Source organism: Colobus angolensis, unplaced genomic scaffold, assembly GCF_000951035.1.
Source record: "Colobus angolensis palliatus isolate OR3802 unplaced genomic scaffold, Cang.pa_1.0 Scaffold17, whole genome shotgun sequence".
Taxonomy (NCBI): Eukaryota; Metazoa; Chordata; class Mammalia; order Primates; family Cercopithecidae; genus Colobus; species Colobus angolensis.
Window position 1 is genome coordinate 4,450,107 of NW_012114821.1, and position 14,746 is coordinate 4,464,852.

Sequence of the window (14,746 nt, forward strand, 5' to 3'; positions counted from 1 at the left end):
ATAGTGGGAACAGACAGCAGAAAGGCAGGAATATTTGGAGCAATCAGTGTCACTGGGGCTCTCAAGGGGTTACCTGTAAGCTTGTCACTGTAAATTGTTCTAGATTTTTTCCTAGGAATCATTGTAAGTGGTTCTAGATTCTTTCCTAGGAGATGTTGGGCAAGGGAGGAGAGGATAACCAACAGAAAAAGTGAGGGTTTAGATAACTTTAGGACAGTTTGCAGCTCTTAATTGATCTCTCTTGATGGCAAATAAAGTAATATCCTTACATTCCAGAGAGAAGATACCAGGTACTTTTTCATTATTCGTTGCAAAATAAAGGTAGTTATTGGATCACCTTAGTAAGATTGCAGTGACAGTTGATGTTGAATATATGAACAATGTATCTTTGAAATTCACACAGTATTTCTCTATAAAAATAAGTGTAAGATCAACAGAGATTTACAAAAATATCTAACAGAACAACATGTTTTCCTGCCTGTATTCTTCTGAGAACCTAAAGAGGTCTTTTTTTAGCCTAATTATTAAGTTCTAAAGAAACTTATGCTTATTGTGGAGCTCAGGTACAACTTAGAACATATCTGAAATTCAAGTGCTGCAGTCTTTCATAAAGTATGCTGAAAGAGGAGATGTGGCATCTACGGGGCGGGGGTGCTTAAACAGTGGTAGTGTGGGTTAAAATTACCCTAGAAATCAGGTAGTTCCAAATCAGTGAGTAAAGCTATATTTTAAATATTTTGAAGGTATAAACTTGGGGTTTTTGTTTGGTTGATTATTGTTTTTGGGTTTTTTTTTTTTTCTTTTCTAAAATAACCAAGCCCTTGATCAAGCAGTGAAACCTTAATTATGACCAGAAGTACAAGATAACACATGATAGTAGTACCATTGCATTATGCACGTGGCTCTTGTTACGTATTTGGATTACACGTGTGAGACTAGAGATAATATAAGTTTTCTCATTTGTATCTCTGTCATGTAAACCAATGTAGTGATCTTTTTCAAATGCTTGATTTGATTGTCTCTAAACCCTTCATGCTAAAGGACAATTATACTACTTTGTGATACTTTTTTTTTTCCCCCCCACTCTGTCGCCCAGGCTGGAATGCAGTGGCGTGATCTCGGCTCACTGCAACCTCCGCTTCCCACATTCAAGCAATTCTTCTGCCTCAGCCTCTCAAGTAGCTGGGACTACAGTTGTGCACCACCATGCCCAGCTAGTTTTTGTATTTTTAGTAGAGATGGGGTTTTACCATGTTGGCCAGACTGGTCTTGAACTCTTGACCTCCGGTGATCCACCCAGCTCGGCCTCCCAAAGTGCTAGAATTAAAATTACAGTCTTGAGCTACCACGCCTGGCCCTTTGTGATACTTTTTCAGTATTTGTTGCAATTTAAATAAATTTTTAATTTTCTAACATTATTTTGGTTCAGTTGTTTTATCATGCAACATAATTTCCTTTATTTAAGATTACTTTTAGGTTTTCCAGGTTAGTGACTGGAAATTATTCTGAACTATTAAAACATCTAATGAAATAAATGTTATTTGTATTTTGTATTAAGCTGCTTCATTACAGATTCTAAAACAGCTCACTTGTATATGCAAAGGTGGTTTGTAAACTGTAAAGTTCTATAAAATATAAGGTGGTATCGTCTATAATACTGCATTTTATCTCTTTCTGTGTGGTCTCTGATACACTAGGTTTGTTACCTATTCTTGACTATGCCACTTATACATACAGGTGGTTATGTACATAGTCATGTGGCTTAGAGATCATGCCTGGCCCATCCACAAGTGCCATTTTGTTTAAACCTCACGAGAGTCTTCGTAATATTTTCACCTTACACATGAAATTAAGACACTCAGAGCTGAAGTGGTTTGGCCAGGTTCACACAGCTAGTAAGTAATAGCCTGCTGGAAATCTTGATCTTGGACTACAAGGTTTGTTCTCTTTACATTAGACCTATTGACTCATTTATTTCTTTCTTTTGTTCTTTTTTTTTTTTTTTTTTGGAGAGGTCTCCCTTTGTCACCTAGGCTGGAATGCAGTGGCTTGATCTCAGCTCACTGCAGCCTCAACCTCCTGGGCTCAAGCATTCCTCCTGCCTTGGCTTCCCAAGTAGCTAGGACTACAGGTGTGCACCAGCATGCCTGGTGAATTTTTATATTTTTTTTTGTAGAGACAGGGTGTCCCTATGTTGCCCGGGCTGGTCTCAAACTCCTGGGCTCAAGCGATCTGCCTGCCTCTGCCTCTGAAAATGCTGGAATTACAGCTGTGAGCCCCTGCACCTAGCTGTTGACTCATTTCTAAAGCTTGATGATATAAATGTGTGGAAGGGAATAATACTTTGGAAGAGTTTGAGTATGATTCCATTAAGGTTCTTTCCCCCCCCATTTATTAGGAATAGGATAGTACTGACTCAGTTCCAACTCTTTCATTAAAATTCAGAAATGTGCCCTGTATTCAAGTTTGAAAAAGATTCTGTCTAGCTTTACACTCTAGTTTCAATTTTGATAATGCTGTGGGTTACCAAGGTAGCCTCTGTCTGTTGCTGAAAGCTTGATTTAAGTGCTAGCCTTTAGGAATTAAAAGGGGAAAGAAAAAAAAAACCTTACCCTAATTTTAGAGCACTATCACCTGTTACATAAGTAGTTCATTTATTTCCCTACCAAATCCAAGAGACACTGAAAAAATTGAAAAATAAAACTAAATTTAGGCCAGGCACAGTGCCTCACGCCTGTAGTCCTAGCACTTTGGGAGGCCAAGGCAGGCAGATTGCTTGAGCCCAAGAGTTTGAGACCAGCCTGGGCAACATGGTGAAACCCTGTCTCTACAAGAAGTGTAGCCAGGCTTGGTGGCGTGTGCCCATAGTCCCAGCTACTCAGAAGACTGAGGTAGGAGGATCCCTTGGCCCTGGGATTTGGAGGTTGCATTAAGCTGAGATCACTCCACTGTACTCCATCCTGGGTGACAAAGAGAGACCCTGCCCCCCTCCCCCCAAAAAAACAACTAAATTTTAAAAGATAAATTCATTTTTGTGAATTATATGATTTGTGACATAATGTAATCAAATTAATTCTAATAATTTTTATGTGCACAAAGTAATAGGTGTTGAATGTTATTGACATATTCCTAGTACCTGGCTCACTGAAAATTATTCTAGTTTCAACAGTCATGAATAGTGTTTTGTAGTCAGTCTGGTATTAGGAGAGACTCCAAACCATTGAGAAGCATACAGTTGTCACTGACTTCATACAGACAGACTGGCTGATCGTGTTGTGCATGAATAAGGAAGTGAAGAATCAAAATAGCCCAGCTGTGCTACCTTCTTGCCTATAGCCCTCCCTCTCCCACCGTTACATCCCTTGAACTCCCTATGCCACTACTGAGATTTGATTGTTCCTCTCAGTCATACCCTTTCTTCTGTGGGTTCTAAAGCAGGTGAGAAGAATACTTGGAAGTCATGTAGGTTTTGAAATATCAGCGTCGCATGTTGTTAAGTAGTATCTTGAAAAAGGACCCAGAACCACTCCTTCACCCTTGAGTTGAACTTCTCGTCTCAGCTGCAGTCAGTGCAGACAGAAACTCACAGACCTCCCTGGCAAGGGGTAGCCTAAGGCCCTTTCAAATTTTTAAAAAGGTTAAATGAAAAGCTGAGCAATAATGAGTACAACAAAAATTAAAAGTGGATTTTTGTTTTTATAAACTTGTTCCAGCCCACAGAAATCCAGCTCAGTCTTAAAATTTTGTTTCCAGAAGAGATTATTCCCATCTTCTCCCAAGCAGCCTCCACGCTATAAAGGGGAAAGAAATATATGAGAGTATTATAAACAAAAATGTATTTTTGTCTCTATAAAATAAATGCTTCACACCTGGCAGTGTCGGGTGTACTCGGCTCATGGACCGTCTTGATCCTCTGGCGAAACTTATTAACAGTAATTAAGCTTCTCAGTCTTTTTTAAAACGTGTTATTAAAACACAAGAAGCCCAAGTATCATCATCTTACCAAATATAAAATAAATATTGCTAACATCAAAAGGCCCAGTTTTTTTTTCTTTGAAGAAAATAATTTTAAATGGAATGCTTAAAAGTTTAAAATATAAATTCTAGAATTTGACCTCAAGTCTTCCCCCACCCGGTTTGTAGCTTATAGCTATACAATAATTGTGGATTAAAATCAAACCGCATGAGTCAAGACAAAATATTTTTGATGCCTTTACAAAGAGACCATGGAAATGAACAAATATTAAGTGCCTACTGTGCTTTTGAATTTTGAGTTTTTAAAACTTTTTATGGAAAATTTCAAACATATACAGAAAAGAGAGAATAGAATTTTATCATGATTTTTCATATCATCATCACCCAGATTCAGCAACTAAAATCTTCTGGCCAATTTTATTTCACCTCTGCCTCCATCCACTTACATACACACATAATCCCTACTGGTGATTCTAAAGCAAATCTAAGGCATATTTCACCTATAACTATTCCTAAAAGATGAGACTTTTTTTTTTACCAAACATTATCAGCTATCCAGTCAGTGTTCAAATGTCCCTTATTGTCCCATTTTCATATGTGGTTTCGTCTAAACAAGAGTCAGACAAGAAGTACTTTGTGAATTTGCTTGCAGCATCTCCTGTATGTGTCAGCTAGACCTTGTTGATTGTTTGTTAACTAGTTGCAATTAATCTGTTGAAGAAATTGTGTCTGCTTTCCTATTCTCATTCTGGATTAGGCTGATTACATCTCTATGATGCTGTTTTGTTTAACCTATTCTTTTCTGGCCCCTTTATTTCCCATAAGCTGCTTGTTAGAATCTAGAGAAGTTTGATCCAGTTTGGGTTTGATTTCTGCCCCGCCCCGCTCCCCCACCCCCTCGCCAAGAAAACTTCATAGGTGATGTACATCTGGTTGTTCTTTGTGATGTGACTAATCAATGGGTTTAGGTCCCATCATTCTCTGATCCATACATGGGAACGTCCCCATGAGCATTTCACCTAATAGTTTTAGCAGCTATTGACATTAATGCTTAGATTTCATCAGAGGCCACAAAATGGCACCCTGTGAATCCTGCCATTTCTTCTCCCTTTGTTTAGCTGGAATACTTCTAGAGACAGCTTTCTCTCACCAGCTGCTTCATTACCCTCGGTAACAGGCTTCTTCTGGGAAGACAGGAAAACTGCCTTTTTCTTTTCCTTTATTTACCAGTTTTTAAAGTAATAAATTTTACCTTGCTAGTCAGATGTCATTCGAGATTTTCTTTTTAAAATGTCAGTATGAATTTGTGTGTTTTTCGCGTGTTGGGATAGGAGGGTCCCTCATGACCACCCCGGGTTGGATGATTACTGGGAAACCTGTTTCCTGGAACACAGAGCTCAGGTAGTGTGCAGCTTTGTCAGTACCACACCCTCATGCCCAAGGAGAAGAACAGAATTGAGAGGTATGGTCAAAGGAAAATATCACCTTACTTATGTAACTAGAAATAAAAAGGAAAATGCTGATCCAGTTGAACTATTCTCATTGTGCTCTTTATCCCATTCATACCTGTTCCTCCAGAAGCCCCAGACTCCGTTGTTGCTCACATACCCTCTGCATACCCCCTGTTTTGTCTTCATTGCTTGGTTTCCCCCAACTTCTAAAACACCACACCTGTGTCTTCTGGGACTTCTCTATATATTCCTCTTTGTCACCTTCCTCTAACTAAAACTCTGGAGGTCACTGATACCCCTTGGTGCCTCTGTAGCCCTGCTGATGATATCTGAGAACCATGGTAGCACTAGCACTGGAGATGAGGTAAGTATCCCTTTTCATTGCCCCTTTCAGACTCTTCTCCCTCAAAAACACCTATCAGAACAAGGCTATCCTATGATCCTCAAAGTTCTGAGCACCCAGTTAACTGTCACTTCTCCAGCATCCCCCATCGTAGTTTGGGAGGATTTCAGTAATCATGGTAGGCAGTTCTTCCAGCACGTCTTTTTTTTTTTTTTTTTTTTGAGAGAAGTCTCACTCTGTTGCCCAGGCTGGAGTGCAGTGGCGTAATCTTGGCTCACTGCAACCTCCGCCTCCCGGTTTCAAGCGATTCTCCTGTCTCAGCCTCCCGAGTAGCTGGGATTGCAGGTGTGTGCCACCACACTCAGCTAATTTTTTGTATTTTTAGTAGAGACAGTGTTTCACAGTGTTGGCCAAGCTGGTCTCAGACTCCTGACCTCAGGTGATCTCCCCTGTTTGGCCTCCCGAAGTGCTGGGATTACAGGTGTGACCCACTGTGTCCAGCCCCAGCACCTCTTCTCTCCATTCTTCCAATGGTGCTGTCTGCTATTCTCGTTCCTGTAGGGCCTACACTTTATCTACAACTATAACTTTCCTATAATTTCAATTTTAAGAAAGCCCTCTCTGACCACCACCTCCAATTTTTTAGCTTGTTCCTTGATCCCATCCCCATTCTGCTGTCTACATCACACTTTTGTGTCTTCCCTGGTTTCTTAACAAGCCTAAAAGCCCTGATTGATAATTGTATCCTTCCCTGGCATACGTCCTCATCATCTCTGCCCTACTGTTTTGTTTGTTTTTAACTCACTTGGCAGAAACACTGCCAATAAAGCCAGCTCGTTCTGTCTCATGTCTGCTGTAGCACAACTGAACCTTAAAGTGAGTAGCACAATCACATTGCTTTGGTCTTACTTTCAGTTCTGTCTCACAGCCACTTTGAACCTTTCCTTAAACCTCCAGCATTTGCCAGCCATAAGTGCTGCCTGCCTTGGTCTCACAATAGATACAATAGATGACTTGTCCTCACCCAATTAGATCTCCTGCTTTTTTTTTTTTTTTTTTTTTGTGGAGACAGAGCCTCTCTCTGTCACCCAGGCTGGAGTGCAGTGGTGCGATCTTGGCTTACTGCAATCTCCGCTTCCTGGGTTCAAGCAGTTCTTGTGCCTTAGCCTCCTGAGTAGCTAGAACTACAGACACTTGGTTAATTTTGGTATTTTTGGTAGAGACAGTATTTCTCCATGTTAGCTGGTCTCAAACTCCTGTCCTCAAGTGGTCCATGTGCCTCAACCTCCCAAAGTGCTGGGATTACAGGCATGAGCCACCAGGCCCAGCCCAATTAAGTCTAACTTGTTACCAGTCTACCTTCTATCACTTGTTACTTGGTCAGGAATGTTCCCTGCTCTACTACTGTTAGATTTTTTCCCTATGTGCAGCAAGCCAATCATTGTGACAACAGGTTTTGCCAAAGGGAAAAGATCTTATTCCCAAGGCTGCCATGTGAGGAGATAAGAGAACAAATGTCAAATATGCCTCCCCAAAGATGAAGTTTTAGGGATATTTATGGGATAAAGGAGCAGGGCAGTTGAAGGCATGGGAAAAAGTGATTGGGTATAAGGAAAAGTGAGTTAATAAGTGATCTGCACACACATAGGCTTCCTGACTCTTCATAGAATGCATGTTCAGAAAATGGTAGCATTACCATGATCTGAGGGAAGAGTTTGCAGCTCTGATGTCATATGTTCATCTCTCCTGCATTGGCATAAGCCCATTTGAAGGATCGGTGGCCTCAAGCTGTTTGAGCTGGGCAAAAGCTGCCCTCTACTTTCTGAAAAACAACTAAAAGCACCCGTTACTGCAGTGACCTACAGGAAGCTAGTGGGGGTTTAGTTATGGATTGTCTGGCTATTTGACTTGCTAGTGGGAGTTTGTAAATCTAAGCGACTAAAAGCAACTGATATCATTTGGATATTTATCCCTGCCCAAATCTCGTGTTGAAATGTAATCCACAGTTTTGGAGGTGGGGCCTGGTGGATGGTGCTTGAATCATGAGGCAGATCCCTTATGAATGGCTTGGGCCATTCCTTTGGTGATGCGTGATCTCTGGTTCTGTGTTCACATTAGAACTGGTCCTTTAAAGTATGTGGCTCTTCCCCACCCCTTGCCCTTGCTTTTGCTGTGTGATGTGCCTGCTCCCTCTTCACCTTCTGCCATGATTGTAAGCTTCCTGAGGCCTCCCCAGAAACCGAAAAGATGTCAGCACCATGTTTTACATAAAGCTGGCAGAACTGTGAGCCAATGAAAACCTTTTTTCTTTATAAATTACCCAGTCTCCAGTATTTATTGATAGCAATACAATAATGGCCTCATACAGCAAACAAGGCAGGTTAAGTTTGGCAGGCTTACTCAGGTTAGCTCAAGTTTCATTTGCACATCACCCACTGTGGTTTCCCCACCTTAGTAGCCCCCTTCTGACATCACTGGTCCCCTTATGATAGAAGAACTCTTTATGTGAGTTATTGTGATTCAATGTTGCTCCTTATTGAAATTGCCCTGCTTTTGCTTCCAGAATACCATATTCTTCCTGCCTCACTCCTTGTTATTCAACACTTCATGCCTGAGGATCCCAGGACTCAGTTCTTCTGACACTTTGTGTCAGCCATGGTCACCCCCTTGGGGATCTCATTGTGTTTCATGACTTAATTATGCTGGTGACTCTCAGATTGTTATCTTAGTTTTTCAGACTTCTTTCTTGAACTCCAGACCCTGTGGCCACTGCGTTCTCACCATGTGGAATTTGGTATCTCATAAGCATTTCAGAGTTAATATACTCGAAATGAACTGATATTCACACCAAGCCTGCTTCTCTCCCCTTCTCCACTCATTAAATGGCACTGCTTTCCTTCTGGCTGATCAGATCATCCTTGGGGTTATTCTTGATGCTATTCTCTGTTTTCTTCTGTATCCAATCTATTGACAAATCCAAATTGCTCCTAGAAATAAACTCTGTACTTATATTAATTTTGCATAAACTTTTTCCTTTAAGGTTTACACCGGGAATATATTTAGAAGACCGAGTCATAGATTGAAGTTGCCCTGTATATGTACTCTGATTAGTGGCAATTACAAGTGGATTTGTAAAGGAAAAAAGAACAGACCTTCAATTGTTTACCAAGAATTTGCATTAAAATAATATAAGTATTGGCTAGGTGTGGTGGCTTACACCTGTAATGCCAGCTCTTTGGGAGGCCGAGGCAGGCGGATCGCCTGAGGTCAGAGGTTCCAGACCAGCCTGGCCAACATGGTGAAACCTCTCTCTATTAAAAATACAAAAATTAGCCGGGTGTGGTGGCGAATGCCTGTAATCCCAGGTACTCAGGAGACTTAGGCACAAGATTTGCTTGAACCTGCAAGGCGGAGGTTATAGTAAGCCAAGATCACGGTACTGCACTCCAGCCTGGATGGACACAGCAAGACTCTCAATGATAATAATAATAAACTATTGATTGTCCATTGTTCTTTATATCACAGATTCCAGGAACATGAAGATAATGTTTTAGTGGTTTAGGTGCAGTGGGGAAGATGTCCTTAAAAATGGTAATTTCCTTTATAGGTGTAAATTTCTTTGACAGAGGATTTCAAAATAGGCAGCTAAATGTCAGAAAGTTGTGTTTTGGAGACTGATTTATTTTGATAGGTGTTCTTTTCAACTTAGCTTGTTTTTAATTAGATTACTGACTTCAAGTTGGAGCCCTTTAATGAATTGGGCAAATAAAGCTCAGTTTTCAAGGCCTAATATTTAAATATTTGAAAAGCAGGCATAACTGGAAGGCCCAGCGTAAAAATCAAGGGCCTGGTATGGTGGCTTACACCTATAATCCCAGCACTTTGGGAGGCTGAGGCAGGCGGATTCCTTAAGCCCAGGAGTTAGAGACTAGCATGGGCAACATAGCAAAACCCTGTCTTAAAAAAAAATCAAGGACCCCACTGTTTTTTTTTTTTTTTAAGGCAGGGTCTTGCTCTGTTGTCCATACTGGAGTGCAGTGGTGTGGTTTTGGCTCACTGCAACCTCCATATCCCCGGGTCAAACATACCTCACACCTCACCCTCCTAAGTAGCTGCGAACTACAAGCACGCACCACCACACTTGACTAGCTTTTGTATTGTTTGTAAAGACAGTATTTTGCCGTGTTTCCCAGGCTGGTCTCCAACTCCAGAGCTCAGGTGATCTGCCCACCTCTGCCTCCCCAAGTGCTGGGGTTACAGGCATGAGCCACCATGCCTGGTTCCCACTTTTACATTGAATCCTGGTTCACCCAAAAGAGGGAAATACCATGGTGTTAACTGAAAGGGGTTCCTGTCCAGACCCCAAGAGAGGGTTCTTGCATCTGGCTCAAGAAAGAATTTGAGGCAAATCCATAGGGTAAAATGAAAGCAAGTTTATTATGAAAGCAAAGGAATAAAAGAATGGCTACTCCGTAGGCAGAGCGGCAGTGTGGGCTGCTGGACTAAGGATACTTATAGTTACTTCTTGATTATATGCTAAACATGGAGTGGATTATTCATGAGTTTTCTGGGAAAGAGGTGGGCAGTTCCCAAAACTGAGGGTTCCTTCCCTTTTTAGACCATACAGAGTAACTTCCTGACCTTGCCATGGCATTTGTAAACTGTCATGGCACTGGTAGGAGTGTCTTTTAGCATGCTAATGCATTATAATTAGCATATCCTAAGCAGTGAGGATGACCAGAGGTCACTTTTGTCACCATCTTGGTTTTGGTGGGTTTTGGCCAGCATCTTTACCACAAGCTGTTTTATCAGCAAGGTCTTTATTATGACTTTTATCTTCTATCAACCTCCTGTCTCATCCTGTAACTTAGAATTCCTGACCACCTGAGAACGCAGCCCGGGAGGTCTCAGTCTTATTTTACCGAGCCCTTATTCAAGATGGAGTTGCTCTGGTTCAGATGACTCTGACATTAGGACCAGGCTACATAATGTTCCACAGTGTTCCATGCTGCAGGGACATTCCTGCGATGCCGATGGGTGACCCAACACCAATCAGCCCATTCTGCCATCTGCCATAGGAGTCTTACCCCTTGGTGGTGAGTGTTTCCTTAGCCTCCAAGTGTTCACATTTTGCTTTTCTTATCTAAATGTGTAGAGAAATAAGTAGCCCTCTGCAGTTACAACCATTCACTGTGACCACTGTTAGCCACTCCAAAACTGCAACTTTTGCTGGTGACTTGCCAATTGATTACACGTTGCCACACATACAAAGGTCAAGTTCTCCCTCACAGTATGGAGTAATCCCTGTACCCCAAAAGCCAAAGAGAACAAGTAACTCAGTACAAAACAGAACAGAGAATGAGAAGAGTGACATCGTCTGTCATTTTTCAAAGGCTTCCTGGGAGCCTTCTAAAAGGGAATAGGTAGGATTGCAATAAGCTAGTTGAGACTGAGGTAAATATGAACCAGCGTAATCACTGTTGGACTGGTAAGAAAGTTGGACTGGTGAGAAAGGAAAAGTTGCTCAGAGCAGCCTGAGGTATGTGAGGTCTGCAAAATTTATCAGGCCCAGAGAGGCAGGAGTGCAGGGCTTCAGTCATGCCCTCCTCACCCCTATCCTGCACCCAGGCCCGGAGCAATTGTTGAAAGGCATTTTTTTCTTGACTAGTGGCCTTACCCATTATCTTCACATTCCTAGAATTTGTGAAACAATGTAGGAACTCTTTTCCTATAAAAGGAAATATTAATATTCTGAATGACTCTTGACATCATTCAGAATAAAAGCCAGTGCCCTTACCATGAGCTAAGAGGTCTTAGACACTCTGATACCTCACTGAGTGTGTCTCAGTGCCACCTCCCCCTTCCCACTCCCAACTCTTCATCCTCCTCACCTGACCTCCCTGCTGCTCCTCAGCATGTGCTCACACTGACCTCTGCAGAGCCAAGGCTTGTGTGTCTGCTGCACTGGCCTCTCCTGATGTGTGCATGGTCCTTTCCCTCTCCTCCTGAAGTCTTTGCAGATGACTTCCTCCATAATCACCATATTTAAAATGATAGCCCCACCTGAAAATACTCTTTCTTCTGCTGGTTTTTCCCTAGCACTTACATGTTGACATCCCATATAATTTGCTTATTTTATCTTCTCCCTTACTAGAACGTAAGCTCAATAATTTGAAAGTTTGGGTGTCTGTTTTGTTCACTGCTCTAACTCCAGCACCTACATGGTATGCCTAGTTTATGGCAGGTATTCAATAATTAAAGGGATTATCTTGAATACAGTAAAAGTCCTAATCCTTTTTGTTTTTGTTTTTATGATGTGTGGTAATATTCTTGGCATTACTCAAAAAGAGTTATACTTTTTTAGAAAATTCACTTTTTCAGTTAGTATAAAGAATATTCAGTCCAATTTAGAAATGAACAGGAGAAAAGTAAGAAGAGCTAGCACTCGTGGAGTGGTTACTCTGTTCTAGGTGCCCAGAGAATCCCATGGAATCCTTTCCCAACCTCCTTACTGGAGGTGGCTTCCGTTATGACCCCATTTTACAAGTGAGAGAACCAAGGAACAGAAGTTGAGCAATGTATCCAAGGTCAGAATGAGTAATTGAGCCAGTATTTGAATCCAAACTGTATCTTTTATTTTTCTGTAACTTTACGCTTGGAGAATGGTTGTAAGAATAGTAACATGATGTCTCTTACGTTCTTTCCTCCAGTTCACTATGTTTATATTTTGGCTCACTTGCTTTATTACTCTATAGGGTTTTTTGTTGTTGTTAGTTTTTTTCCTTGAATCATGTGAAAGCAAGTTACAGACATGGTGCCCCTTATAAACATTTCAGTGTGTGTTTAAGACCAAAGATGTCATCTTATATGATCAGAGTATAATTATCAAAATCAGGAAATTTAATTCTGAAGAAATGCTCTTATCCATAGTCCAAATTATTTCATTCCAATAATGTCCCGTATCGCTATTGCTTCCTGATCTTTCCCTTTCCCAGCCTCCAGTCCAAAATCCCATCCCGCATCAAACAGTGCATCCAGTTGTCAGGCCCATCTTGGCAAGACAAGGTCTCCCTCTGTCGCCAGGGTAGAGTTCAGAGGCTCTGCTTCTGTGGTCCAGGCTCTACCTCCTAGTTCCAGCAATCCTGCCAACTCAGCCTCCTCAATAGCTGGGGCCACGGGTGCACGACACCACACCTGGGAATTTTTTTGTAGAGACAGGGTCTTGCTCTGTTACACAGGCTGGCAGGCCCATCTTCTTAACTGAAGAGACCAGTTTATACTTTACTCTAGGGCCATCATATACAAACTCCAGAAATTTAGTGTGTGTAAAGGTAGCTTTTCAAATCAAACAATAAGATGAAATTGTCAGTAAATGTTAATGGGATTGACCGGGTGCAGTGGCTCATGCCTGTAATCACAATACTTTGGGAGGCCAAGGTGGGCAGATCACCTTTGGTCAGGAGTTTGAATCCAGCCCGGCCAACATGGTGAAACCCTGACTCTACTAAAAAAAAAAAAAAAAAAAAAAAAATACAAAAATTAGCTGGGCGTGGTGGCAGGCGCCTGTAATCCCAGCTACTCGGGAGGCTGAGGCAGGAGAATCCCTTGAACCCGGAGGCGGAGATTGCAGTGAGCTGAGATTGCGCCACTGCACTCCAGCTTGGGAGACAAGAGGGAGACTTCTTCTCAAAAACAAACAAACAGGCTGGGCGCGGTGGCTCAAGCCCGTAATGCCAGCACTTTGGGAGGCCGAGACGGGCGGATCACGAGGTCAGGAGATCGAGACCATCCTGGCTAACACGGTGAAACTCCGTCTCTACTAAAAAATACAAAAAACTAGCCGGGCGAGAGTTGGCGGCGCCTGTAGTCCCAGCTACTCGGGAGGCTGAGGCAGGAGAATGGCGTGAACCCGGGAGGCGGAGCTTGCAGTGAGCTGAGATCCGGCCACTGTACTCCAGCCTGGGCGACAGAGCCAGACTCCGTCTCAAAACAAACCAACAAACAAACAAACAGAAAATGTTAATAGGATCAAAGCATGCCGTTTGAAAAATACTACTGAAGTGTACATTTCTGTTCTCATTTCTGTTCCTAATATGTTGACAATGTCAGTAAGATTGTTACCATCTTGGTGGGCAAACAGTCCTGACCCTTGTTCTTGGGTCCATACTTCTGATCTTTCTTTATGATACCCTGTGAGTATGCAGTTAAATGTTGATGTTACCTGTGTCTGTCATATGTTAATGACTGCTACATCTTAAAGGGCTACATCCCTGCATCCCTGGCTTTGACTTCACTTTCACTATTGCCATTACCTTGTTTTCTCATTTTGCTGCTTGTTTTCTCATTTTGCTGTATGCTTCTGGAGAGCTGAGATGTGTCTTATTGATCCAGCTTTTTGACTCTAAAATGAGCTTTGAGTACGTGAATGAGTGAGCAAATGAATCAATATTGCTAGTAGAGGTTTTGCAACTTTGTTTTCAAAGATCCTCATCACTGGTTTTTATGTTAACGTAATTTATGTAAAGTATATAACTCAAGAGCTGTGAGTGTCTTTGATAATGATTTGGGGAAAGTTATTCATAAAACTGTTTCACAAATGAAGAACTGCTATTTTTCTGCTATTTTTTTTCTTTATGGTTGAATGTGTTCACAAAAGTCTTGAATTATTTATTGGTCTTTGTTTTTTCCTTTAAATGTCATTTGGAAAAATATCTGAATGTTCAATTGGCTGGCTCTACAGAGCTGGGAGAGTCTTAAGTCTTGTTTCTATATCAAGTGCTAATCTACAGGAAATTAAATTTTAAGTTATTAGTATGTTTTTTAAAACTCAAGTCAATCATAGTAAGAAATAAGGCATGCCAATGGTCAAAATAAAAGCATTGCAATTTTGTATCTGTTTTTATAGATAAGCCTTTAAATGTAACAAAAGTTGTCTTTTGTATTGAAATAATTTGTTTCTATTTTTCTCTTTCCCCTC

The 14,746-nt window shown here is 41.4% G+C and overlaps 1 protein-coding gene across 1 annotated transcript in view; it reads left to right on the forward strand.

The window, feature by feature from the left end:
* The window catches only part of PTK2 (protein tyrosine kinase 2), a 309,021-nt gene that overhangs the window by 170,867 nt on the left and 123,408 nt on the right, over window positions 1–14,746 (forward strand). The gene's annotated exons all lie outside the window — the stretch shown is intronic.